This window comes from Corylus avellana, chromosome ca10 (genome assembly GCF_901000735.1).
Source record: "Corylus avellana chromosome ca10, CavTom2PMs-1.0".
Taxonomy (NCBI): domain Eukaryota; kingdom Viridiplantae; phylum Streptophyta; class Magnoliopsida; order Fagales; family Betulaceae; genus Corylus; species Corylus avellana.
In genome coordinates, this window is record NC_081550.1 from 3602450 (window position 1) to 3614604 (window position 12155).

Consider the following 12155-nt stretch of genomic DNA (forward strand, 5'->3'; position numbering starts at 1 on the left):
CTTTATATTTAATGGTAATTTTAATAGCATCAATTTATTTATCATCTCAATATTTTTTAAATAATATTAAATTGGATAAAAACTTCATTTACACCTCCAAATTATAAGTGATTTTGTAATTATAATCTTAAACTTTAAATTTCAGTGTAAATTATAACCTATAAATTCATTTACACCCGGGAAGGAACTAGGTAACCAAAATTTTAAATTTACCCCTAAATTTCATGCTTTTTATGTAATAAGTCTCTCCAAGATTTTAAAATTACCCTTAAATTTTAAACTTTTTTTCAGTTATGTTTCTCCACACTTCAATGTCTCGTTCCGCCCCCGTTTACACCCACATGACCGTGTAGGTCCGCGGACCCATGACTTGGCTGCCAAACAGCCCAAACCATTAGGATTTTATATATATATATATATATATATATTTTGAGCAATTTAACAAATTGACAAAAATTTCCTTCAATCTACACTAATAAACAACTAGTGTCTTTCAAAATGTTAGGGTTTCTTAAAAAATAATGTTTGGATTCCTAGAATAATGTAATGACAATAAATGACTGTTAAAATATTAAAGAAAACATGGCATTTCCAGCAATAATATGCATTTTAACTACTCAAAATTTACCTTTTTTGTATTTTAGCTACTAGTTTTTCAATACAAACTCTAACAGATTATCTATTAAACTCTCTGCTTTCTTTAAATATTATTTTTTAACACTATTTTTATTGAGAATAAAAAGTAATCCTTGACACGAAAAATTAAACAATAAAAAGTAATCATTGAGAAATAATAAAATAATCATCTAGTGTGCTACAGTAAATAGCAAAATGGTGCTATTCGTCGTAGCAAAATGTCCCCTTTAACTATTCTAAAGCTAATCTGTTGGAGACCAAAAAAAATAAAAAAATACTCAAAATAGCTAAATGTAGCTATTATGAGCTCTTTAGCTAATCTGCTGGAAATACTGGGCACTTATTCAATTAGATTGGAGGAAATTTCTTCCAAATTTCTGTCCTTATACAAATTAAAATTTGAAAGTATGATGGTATGGGCATAGAAAATAAGTTTGGATGGTAGCAAGGACCCCAAGGTCAATGGTGCCTAGTTGCAACCAGTTATTTGATCCACACTATTACATTAGGTGAAGGTGAGCTGCCCCATTAGTCAACCAAAGAAAAAAGATGAAGGAAAAGGTAGTTTGTGGACAAAAAAAAAGATAGCTTTCTACTTGGTTCAACTTCATCTCAAATTAACAAAGGAGAAAGAAGAATCCAAAAGATAAAATGACAATATAATATGAATTATGCTACATATATTCGCATATATTGTTACGTGGTACTCACTCTTACTATTGGATTTGTAATATAATATTATTAGATTTTGAACAAATTGTGAGAGTGAGAGCCACTAAAAGGTGTATGAGAGTGTGAGTAAAAAAATAAGAATGTGTGTAACATTACTCATATAATATAAGTAAGGTATTCCAAGTATTTTCTTTTTATTTTTTTATGAACAATGATAAATTATTTATTTTTACGTTGGTATTGTAGTAGTTATCTTTGTTTTAGTAGGAAATCATCTCAAAGTTGCAGAGTTGGTGCTGTTATTAGTTACCTTTCTTTTAGGAGTTCATCTACAAGTGGTTGCACAAGTCCTATTCCAATTTCAGTCATTGTAGTTTTTCTATTTAAAGGGTGATATCAAATATTGTGTTTGTAAAAAGGTTTGGGGAAACTTCACTAAGGACCCCTAAACTTCTACCCGTTTTGAAATACCCCCTGAACTTCAAAATCTCTCAATTTAGTCTCCTGAACTTTCAATTGCTTTCAATTTGGACCCCTCTGTCAGATTTTAAACGTCACATGACGTTTATACCCCTGACTTTTGTATAAAATTCCAACTTCTAAAACGTTTTTTTTATTTAAAAAAAAAACAAAAATCAGGGATATTTTTGTCTTTTTTTTCGAATTTTTAACGGTTAAAATTAACGGAAGGGTCCAAATTGAGAGCAATTGAAAGTTCAGGGGACTAAATTGAGAAATTTTGAAGTTCAGGGAGGTATTTCAAAACGGGTGAAAGTTTGGGGGTCCTTAGTGAAGTTTCCCCTTAGATTTCTCATAATCTAAAGTCTAGGCTCTTAATCATGTGTATATAAGTTATTGGGTACTCTCACATTGTAAGTCAATTTTCAAGAGTGAGTTATACCAAATGTTTGTATCATTTAGTATCCGAGCTAACTACAGTAAAAATAGAGAAATGGTAGCAAAGCCATCTCTGTCGGACAAAAGTAGCCACTCGGTTACCCTAAGGTGACAACCTAATCACCCATCTCTTTTGTTAAGAATGGCCGCACAAAATAAGCATCTTAGTATTTATTTTAAAACAAAGAGCACTTTTTGCGTTATTTTTTTTTTTAGTAAACCCTTAAAAAAAAAATCTCAAATATAAATTCCACTAAAAATATTTATCAACTTTATATCATATCAAACCTTTTTCAAATCAAGAGTTAATACCGATTGAAATCCACAACAATTATGTCCAATTTGGGGCGATTAATGTAAGAGTATATATAAGATCCACCTATCCAGAAAATTTGTTGAGCAATTCAAAATTTATTTGAACAAATAAGTCTTACCTATTATCTCTCACCTTATTTGCTAATTGTCGTGCATAACACTATATACCATCAATTTATTTTATTTTTTGACTAAAAATTGACGTGATTTTTAAAACTATAATTGGATTAAAATCCAATATCAAACCATTATAGATCTAATGGTAATTTTAAATGGCACATCAACTTTAAGAATTAAAAAAAAATGGTAAGTAGGATTACTAAACAACACATACCCCAATTATTATTTTTTAAAATTTTAATTTTTAGTTTTTTTTGTTTCCCTTAAAACCCAATGGATAATACTATAATAGAGATTAAGCATATGCCGGGGATTGAACCACAGGTCCACAGCCAACAATCCTCACAAGCTACGATGTGCTTTGCACGCGACCACTACCCGCCGCTTGTGCACTTTTCCTTAAAAGTACGACAGCGATTACTCGTGTAGGACTTTCCTTTCGGAATTCGTAGTATCAAAGTCACTGCCGTGGGGTCTACTCTACTCTTTCATTCCTCTGTCATTAATATACCTTTCTTCCAATTTACTCTCTTCTCTTATCACTATAAAAGCACTCATCAATAAAACTATGGCATAACTGTTCGCATGAACAATCCTTGTTTTCCTTGTCCTTCCTCTCAGCAATCAGCAATATGTAAGTAAAAAACACGAACTTTACAAAGAGCCCTTTCTCTTGCATTGTGATATTGATTCTTTCTATTGTCATTATTATCCGTGTGTTGAAGTTTGATTGTTTTCGTTTTTTGATGGGTCGGTTTTAGTTTGTTGGAAAGTTTTGGAAGGGAGATCTATTTTTGCCTAATTACTGCATCATTTTTTTTTTTTATTCAGCCAGTTTGATGTTTTATGTCTTTTTTATGTTTCTCTCTCTGGCTGGGGTCATGCTTTGTGATATAGTGTTATTGGGATAAAAAAAGGTTGATAATTTCATATTACTTTGATATTTAGGGTCTATATTGTGATTGGAAAAGTGGGTGTTGGATAAATTTGTTTTCTTTCTCTACCCTTTTGATTTATATTTGTAGTTCAACTATTGGTATAATCTGGTCAGGCATTGTGGGCCCAAGTGGAGTTTTTTCGTGTTGTGTAGTTTAATAAAACTAGTGGCTTGTTCTCAATTTGAGTTGCAATGCTGCAATTACAAAACAATGGAGCATTGGAGAAGAAAATTAAAAAGGTTTTGGTTCTTAAGACGATATATTATGATTTAGCTCCTACTAAACTGAAAGTCAAACAATGGATTGAAGTTGAAATTGCCATGTTAATGAAATTAGTTCCCTTGTTTCTCTTTCGAAAACACGCTTTGGTTTGAAGTGTGAGGTCTAATGATGTTATGAAGTACAAAAGACTTGGTTTTCTGATTAGCATTCTATTTCACAAGTATAAACAATTTTTTTGTCGGTAGATTTTGATTTTCTATTATAGTTTTTGTGATTTCTTTCTATGTTTTTTTTTCATGGTTTGGGATGCTTTATGAGTTTGACTTGATAGACCCGTGAAGTTGTAAATATAGATGGTGTAAAAGTGTGTAACTAGAATTGCTATTGTTTGGATAATCTTTTTGAATCTAGGATTTTAAAAAATGATTGACCAAGATTGATTTATGGGATTGTAATTCAGTCAGCCACATGAAGTGGGTAGATTATAAAGGAACCTTTAAGTCTCATATTGGTTCTTTACTAGGTAAGACTGAACTTTATAAGTGATTATAGTGAGCTGTAAATGTAACTTGATTAGTTATTTTGGAGTGATAGCGCAGATGTAACTAACACTTTTTCTGACTTAATATGAATGGTATTGGAGCAACTTAGTAACACCAAGCATTGCATGATATGAGCCTTAACGAGAACACCATGGATTTGAGTGGAGGAGAATGCAACACCCCAAAAAGTTAGTCCTACATTGGGAAGATGTATTTCCCACATGGAATTGGTGGATTATAAAGGAACTTATGTGTGTTAAGCCTCACATTGGTTCCTTACCAGGTAAAACTAGACTTTATAAGCAATTCTAAAGAGCTCTAAATGTAATTTGATTAGTCATTTTGGAGTGATAGTGCAAATGCAGCTAGCACTTTTCTTGAGTCATTAAAGTAGGTTATGAACATTGGGTCGGTGAATTGTGAAGGTGTTGCATGAGTGCTAAGTTTTATATTGGTCTTGTGAGATCGTATTGTTGAAGTGACTATAGGGACTAGGAAGCTTCAATTGCAACATTGATTAGTCATTTTGGGATAATAGTGCAGATGTGAGTGGTACTTCTTGGATCATGATAGCTAGAGATTAATTTTATAGGAGTTAGCAAGTTTTTGATTTAGTATTCCTTTGAAGTTCCTTATGGATCAACTGGATTTTTTTTTAGTGATAATGAAGACTATATGCTGATATGTCAGTTTGTTAGGCATGGCAACGAGGTGACTCCTGTTAAATGATCTAATAAAGTTGCTTCCTCCTGTTGCCATATCAATCTTTTCAATCAAGAAATGTGCTGATCAGAAAATTGCTATGATTGAAAATTCAACTTGCAGCAACCATACATACATGTCAAACATACGTTAGCCCTACCCTTGGCCAGATCCGAGAGAGAGGGAGTTGGCAATAATGGTGTCTAGCATTTTGTTTTAGATATTTATTGTTGCTTTATATTCCTTTCACAGAATTTCAAGAGAAGTGAGGGAGGTTTACAAAAATCTGACTTTACATTTAAGTCTTCCTTATTGGTTAGGGGGACTGAAGCCAATTATAATGGAAATACTAGTATCTGGCATCATGATTTATGTAAAGGAGGATTATAATAATCAATTCTCTGAGATATATGATTGCTAATTTAGGATTATGAGGAGCGGCATATGTTGTGATTACAGGGGACATAATGTTCAATTGTATTTGATACCAACTAATTGGGATCAACCTTAAACAAGAAATTGGGATATGCCAATATCACAACCTCTTTCATTACTACCATATATCTTTCTTGTTCACATAACAATGCTTGATCTTTTGTAAATTTTTTCCTTGCTACACATTTATTCATTTACCATATTTTTCATTACTCACATTGAATTATATCAAGATTGGAGTTTTGATTGTGAAAAAAATAAAGTTTACTATTGTTATACACTTGCACTTGGATTATCTTAATATGAATATTATTGACACTTTTTCATTTATTTAATGTCTTATTGAAGTGTTATTTGATTAGTTGTACCTTTTGTGGCACAAACAATGCAAAAGTACTCGGAGGCATACATGAGATGCCTCAAGAGCAAGATACATCACAATCAGCAACATAATAGGAATTCTGTGGGAAATTTCCCCAAGTCTAAAGATGAAATTAGTAGCTACTCAAGAGGTCGTTTGGTGGAACCTGACAGCTCATTCAGCAGCCCTTCCTTTGTGCCTTCAAATGAAGGTTATTATAGACCAATGCACCAACAAGATTTTTATGTTTGGCCTGCTTTTCATCCCAACATTCAAAAAGCACAACAGAACCAGTTGTATGCACTTGAAAGCTGTTTTTATCCCATGAAGTATGAGCACAATTTTCCTATGGATGATGGATTTGGATCTGTGCCCTTCACGATGTTATCACGAAGTTACCAACCGGATTTTCAATTTCAAGAGTTCCAATATTTTGTGGTAATTGACTTTGAGGCAACCTGCGACAAGGAGAAGAAGCCTCGCCCTCAAGAGATTATTGAGTTTCCATCTGTATTAGTAAACAGTATGACTGGCCAAGTGGAAGATTGTTTTCAAATATATGTGCGACCTACATACAATCAACTTATAACTGATTTCTGCAAGGAGCTTACTGGCATCCAGCAAACCCTGGTATGCTTAGATTTAATCACACGAGCTTTCTTCCTATTTCTTTTTTGTCTCAATCAAAGGAAACCTGCTTCACTTGCTGAAAACAAATCCTAATAGGAATGTTAATTTGTAAGGTAGCTTTAGAAAAAGAAGGGTTCAGGCCTAATTGATGGTTATCTTCACTAGCCTAGCCTGCAGACCCTGCACCTTATCTTTCACTACACTTTAGGCCAAAGCAAGTTCTTATCCTTTGAGAAGGATTTAATATGATCAATGGAATGTGTGGCAGAGTGTTTTAGGCACAATTAGTTGAAAAGCTTTAAGATTTTATTCAAGAAGTTTCAAATGCTAAAACTGATGATTTAGAATCTCAGCCGAGTTTGATTCATTATTCACTTATATTGGATGGTGCAGATCTCATTTATTATTCAATTAAAATCATTTTCGAAGAAGTGCAGGCATTAAAATTCCCAAAGTTTTGGATGGAAGAGGTCCAAAATAGAAACATTTTTGTTGTAGAAGTTGGTGATGGATTGTTTAACATTGCCACCATGTAAAGCAAAAAGAAAAAAAATATTGGGAAAAATATTGTAGAGGTCCTTAGGGTTTAACCTTTTATCAAATCACTCTCTAAGGTCTAAATTTTATTAAATAATTCATTGAGGTATGCTCCATTGTCAAATAACCTCCTTCGTACACTTGCCTTTAGGTTTTTTAATTGTGAACAACGACATGTAAGCTAATGGCCACATTATTATAGCTAGCAATTTATCAACACATGCACATATCATTGAGTCATCACCAATTAACTTTGCCAGTCATTTAAAAAATGCCATATCAGGAAAAAAATCCAAAAAAAATGTAAAAGGATAGAAAAAATAAAGAGGTGGTTGGGGGTGGCCAAACCACCCCTAGTTTGGCTTTAGGCCACTGGGGTGGTTCGGCCACCCCCAAGCCCCAACCACCTTTTTTTTTTTTTTTTGTTCTTTCCTTTTCATTTTGTTTTTCTTTTATTATTATTGGCTTTTTTCCCCTTATGTGTCATTTTTTAAATGATATTACTTTTTTTTAAAAAATGAAGTGACAAAGTTAACTAGTGCTAACTTAACTATATGTACACGTGTCAATAAATTATTGGCTATGATGTGAGTATTTGCCTATGTGTAATTGTTCACCATTAAAAAACCTAACAACAGATAGTCAGATATGCAAATGAAGCTATTTTACAATGGAGCATACTTCAATGAATGGAAAATCGAGCTCAAGTTTTCTTTTATGGCGACAATGGCGTGTCATGTTGTATCAGAATTTAGAAGGAGGTGTTGGAAGAGAAGTACTAGTAGAATGTATTTGTTGCTACTTCTTTACTCTCTCTCTCTCTTTTACTCCTGACTAAAGACGTGAAGCTTGTCAATTTTCTCACTGAGCTGGTGTTTCCAAGTGGATAAAGGTGTTCTTCTGAGTGAAGCTCTACTCATGCATGATAAGTGGCTTGAAGAGAAAGGGATCAAAAATACCAAATTTGCTGTGGTGACATGGTCAAATTGGGATTGTCGGGTAATGTTGGAATCTGAGTGCCAACTTAAGAGGATCCAGAAACCACCATATTTCAACAGGTAGCTCATTTACATTTTGGAAGATTAACCTGCACTCTTTTCTTTTGGATAGTTTTAACTTCTCATTGTAATAACTCACTACGTCATGGGTATAGAGCATTATTTAAAACAAGTTGGTGGTGAAATGGAATCTCTCCTAATAACTAAAGTGATAACTTGCCAGAATTGTTGATAACCTCTGCTTTCTCATCTTTCTTAAGCGTTGAAGAAGAAGCAATGACTTCAATATTTAAAAACCACTGGACTCATTTCATTGTGTAGGAAATACAATATTTATGGTTAAATTTCATGGGATATTACTTATCTAAAAAAAATAAAAAAAAATCATGGGATGTTAAAATGTTCACCGAAAAAATGTTTTCATCTTGATTATATTGTTATCTGAAATGATCTCTTCAGTAATTTTGTAAGGGACAAGAAAATTGATGACAAGGAATACCACAGCTTTTTACTCTTATACTTTGTTGATGGGAGAAATCATGCTTCTTAGATATTTTATCTTTATAGGAACACAAAACTTCTGTTGATATAGTTGAAAGAAAAAGTCTTCAAGATATGCTTCTAAACTATTTTTATACTATTATACTGCCTCTACTCCAATTTTAGTATCTTGATTTGAGATGACACGATATGGAGAAGGAAGAATATGTCATTTTCACATAAGCGCCCAAGGGTGGCACTAGATTCAATGATTTTCTTCATTAGTTTTCTAAAATAGTAAGAGAGTGGGAAGATAATAAAGTATAAATACTCAACTTTTTGAAAGATGATACTTATATGAGGTCCATGAGGACATCCTAAAAAGTATTAAGGAAGCGAGTTCCATGTTGTTCCCCGGCCCCAAGGATTCTATTTTCCTTTTTGTTTTGACCATTAAAATATAGGTATTATAGTAAAATAGTGAGGAAGGAGTATGCCAAATTTGATGTCTCACCCTTGTTTATCTCTCACGCTGTGTTTTTTACCTATTTACATAATCACGAAATTATGATATCTTGCATCAAATTCTTAGATATGTACAATTTCACCTTGGCAGCTGATAATTTAATATTTCCTTATTTGCATTATTGCTAGATGGATCAACCTCAAGGTCCCATTTTAAGAGGTATTTGGTGCAGTCAAATGCAACCTAAAAGAAGCTGTCCAGCTGGCTGGCCTAGTGTGGGAAGGCCGTGCTCATTGTGGCCTAGATGATGCTAAAAACATTGCACGTCTGCTCGCTAATCTAATGCGCCGTGGATTTAGGTTTACAATAACCGACTCACTGACCTGTAAGCCTGCATATTGCTCCTTGGCAATGCAGCAGTTCCCGGATCGTCAATCTGGCTTTGCCTAGGAATCGTTTGGGGTTAAGCACCCAACAATGCCTTTTATCTAGTTCCACCCAACCCAAGGTGATCCCAGTAAAGAGCAATGCATGTTGTGCTATTGTGGGGTGAAAAGTAGCAAACAAATGGTTGGGAAACCAGGACCAAAGCTTGGGAGCTGCTTCTTTGGGTGTGGTAATTGGACTGCCACTAGAGGGGCCCAATGTTCTTATTTCGTATGGGCTATTGCCTGACTCAAAAGGCAAAAGGTTGCTGTACAAAAATAAAGAAGAAGAAAAAACAGAAAGAAAAGAATAAATTCGAAAGGAGAGGAAGGGAGAGATGATCTCCTGTAGAATCAAATTAGGATTGACTGCTACAAGAGGTAGCTGCTTCTTTGAGTACATATTACAAGGCTTCAAAAGTGTCTCTGCTCAGTGCCCCTTAAGAAGTCTAGTATGGAAGACAGCTTTAACTTGTAAAGTTGACTTAGAAAGAAGTGGGGAGTAATGGCCTAGAAATGTTCTTGTAGGAGAATGAGAAACATGATGTTAGATTATCTAAAATAATGAGATATTTACCACTTCATTTATGTTTTTGAATGGGAATAACCAGTTACTTATTGTGTGTTATCCTTTTTGTTGTTGTTTTTTGCATGTGCCTTACAATTCCAATGTTTGATCTTTATTTCGTTTATTCATTATAATAATTACTTATTTATGTGCTTTTTTAAGGGTAAGATTCATTTGCATTTGTAGCCTAGCAATTCAGATAATTTTGTATTTGATCTTATTACCCATGCCATGTTTCCTCAGAAGATATTGCATTATTTGTGGGTGAAGACTATCCCCTAACTTTACCTGCATAAGATGTATTCAATCTACATGCTATTGCATTACCTGCATAAGACTATGGAGCCTCAGTACTTGGCTGAAGATTCTTGTTTCAAAAGATTTGTTAAAAACATGACCTAATAAAAATGCATGTTTTAACGACATGTGTCAATTTAATAGATTGAATTTAAAAAATTTCTTTCAATTTAATTAAAAAAAACCATGTGCATCATATTCGAGGGTCTTCGAAATAAACATATCAATCTTACTAAATTATTGTTATTATAGAGTGATGTTATGGTTATTATAAATTTTACACTTTTAAATTTTTTTTTTTTTTTAATTTTTATAATTATTATAGATTTTACACTTGATGATGATCTATATGCTGAGTTCATGGAATATTAGTAATACAAATGGCTTGACAACTCAATAATCGTTTATGAACTTTTTTTATTTTTTATTTTTTTTTTTAAAAAAAAATCGTATCACTAGCCCATAAGGATACTATGCACATTAAAGTTGCAAACAAAACTACTGAATAACTCCCCATGACTAAATTATTACATTAATAGCCTATGAATTAGGATTATCTCCAGTTAATTATATTAGAGGAGTATTTTTATCCATTCAAAAAGTGGAAAGACAAAAATGTATTTCCAATATAATTAATTGGATATTATCAAGTTCAAATGAACTGGAGAGAATCTTATTCTATAGCCTATGGGTTGGAATTTAGTGTTGACGAAAGAAGCATAATTAAACGATAAGCAAGTTGGGTACTTATTAATAATGGATGTTGGTTTGGGATGGTTTTGGTCAGATACTTCACACCCATCACCGTACCCGAATAAACAAGCCTTTTTTTTTTTTAAAAAAAAAAAATCTTGAATGGTTGGATAACTTGGATTCCAACTAGAGTCATAACTGTTAATTGCACCGTTAGGGGTTGCAATTTGAGTTACCACAATATATGTCTAGGGTGGGCAGTTAACAACCATCCTCACCTTCAATTAGCAGTTATACATAAATTGTATTGCGGTAACCGCCTATTATGTATTTTGGACATATTTTGGTGTTTTTGGTCTTTTTCAACCTCTTTTTAGGGCTAGTTTTATTTGAAGATTATTTTGAGCATGTTTTAGCATTTCGGTATGAAATCCTATTCAAAAACAACGTTATTTTGTACATAGATACATATATTATTAAGGGTAGACGGCGGTGATTATTAATCGCCTTTGATTATCTTACTATCGATAATCGCATCGTTCTAGGTGGTTAGTTAGAAAAAGTCAACCACCCACCGATTACACTATTAGTGATTAGTGGTGGTTAACGGTTATTTATAATCCTAATTCCCGTCAATGAATTTTTTCCCATTTTATTTTTGAAAAAATATTAGTTATTCGACTTAGACTCAAACTCCTAGAGACAACGCAGATGATGATAAGCATCAAGAAGAAGACTTATGATATGACTCTTGTATTCTCCTATAGTGTTTAAACTTGCATTGTACGGCGTGAATATGACTTGGAGATGAAGAATTCGTGGTCACTTGTGGCTTTGAGGTAACGCAATATGTGTTTGATAGCAACCCAATGTGGTTCGCGAGGATCTCGCATGAATTGTGACAATATTGGCGCAACGTATCTCACGTCAAATCCAATGTTCTGTACTCGAACAAAGCACATCACCATTGACTATCATTTTGCACGAGATAAAGTTGTCTCTAGAATTCTAGACATAAGATTCATTTCAAGAAAAGATTAAGTGTCTGACATTCTCACAAAGCCTCTAGTTTTGAAGAAGTACACATTCCTAAAGTTCAATCTCAATGTCAGACCTCCACCATCTAGATTGATGGGGTGTATTAAACCTACTCAAATTCAAACTCCTAAAGACAACACAAATGATAATAAGCATCAAGAATAAGACTTATGATAGAACTCT

At 33.2% G+C, this 12155-nt stretch overlaps 1 pseudogene; it reads left to right on the plus strand.

Moving 5' to 3' along the window:
* Positions 1-5864: 5864 nt before the first annotated feature.
* LOC132163876 (uncharacterized) lies at positions 5865-9626 on the plus strand (annotated as a pseudogene).
* Positions 9627-12155: the final 2529 nt, after the last annotated feature.